The sequence below is a fragment of the Chrysochloris asiatica genome, unplaced genomic scaffold (assembly GCF_000296735.1).
Source record: "Chrysochloris asiatica unplaced genomic scaffold, ChrAsi1.0 scaffold00060, whole genome shotgun sequence".
In the NCBI taxonomy this organism is placed as follows: domain Eukaryota; kingdom Metazoa; phylum Chordata; class Mammalia; order Afrosoricida; family Chrysochloridae; genus Chrysochloris; species Chrysochloris asiatica.
In genome coordinates this window covers 8379583-8380895 of record NW_006408578.1, presented here as the reverse complement: position 1 = coordinate 8380895, position 1313 = coordinate 8379583, and positions in this window count along the sequence as shown.

The following is a 1313-nucleotide window of genomic DNA, read 5'->3' as shown; positions in this document are numbered from 1 at the left end:
ATGTCAGCATAACTGGCTACTACAAGAATAAGCAAGCTGTTTGCCAGGAAGACATCAATGTTAGCAATCAAGTGCCTTCAGGACAAACTCCCCTCTAAGACTGAAACTCAAAGGGAATACGCAAACAAGCATGTAAGCTTGCTGGCAACCACATTGGTCTACTGGTGAGTGGGAAAGGCAGAAAGGCATCAATGAAGAAATGGGCTGAATTCAACCCCAGTCCATTGAATCCCGTTGACCTGGAGATGAGAGAGAGAAGAGGAAAGGCTGGCTGATCCAAAGTGTGGTGAGACTTGAGGACACTTGAGCCCATGGACATGGACTTAGCCGCAGAGGGCTAGAGCTGAAAGTGAAGCATCCAGCTGATATGAAGTGAGGGGAGATGCACAAGAACACCCAAACTTGCATACAGTACCCTTTTGACCTAGCCTCGATGGCTCGATAATCAGAACTTGACTAGAGGAAGATTGAAAAAAAAAATTTTTTTTTTTTGGATTAAGGAAACAAGAGTAAATTGCTTCAATTTGATGAACCTGACCTATTCTCAGAGCAGTTATTACTCTAAATACCAATAGACAGGGAAAAAGTCTTGACATCAAGTATCAATGCTATCCCCTCTGTACACAGGGTAGATATGGATGGGCAACTTAGACATTGGTTACCTAAAATGAGGGGGCAATAAAGGCATTAAGTGACTGGCTGATAAGGTTTCTAGAGGGAGTTTAGTTTAAATAAGAGTATGGGGGGGAGGGGGAAAGAAAGAGTCCCCACTGAATAGCTGTCATCTTGTCTAGATGGGTCTGGTGAAAAGAGATGGGGATAAGATTCGTAAGATTCAATAGTGAATAATTTTTATCATGATTAATCATGACTGTTACAATTGTAAAGGTAGGAGTTTTGTAACAAAAAAAGGGGAGTCGTTAATCTTACAGTCCAGAAACAGAGGACCCATCAAGAGAGGAACGCACAAATAGAATGCAGGCCCTTATCCAGAGAAGCAGCAGTGCCAGAGATGGGGGCACGGAGAGGGGGAGCGGCTGAGGACTAGATTCTTGGACTAAGAAGACAGAAACTACGAACTGGTGGCCAGGAGCAGACTTGCAGAATGTGCTCTTTGGAGATGTAAATTATTATATATGCCTGAGTGGTTTTTCTGTTTGTTTTTTTACAAAGCTAAAGTGGATAGAGAGAAATACTGTTAACTGATGGTACATGGAGAGGATTATAATCATTGTAATGAAACAAGGTGTATGATTTGTTGAATGTAAAACTGATAATATGCCCTCTAAACTTTCACTCAATCCACAATAAAA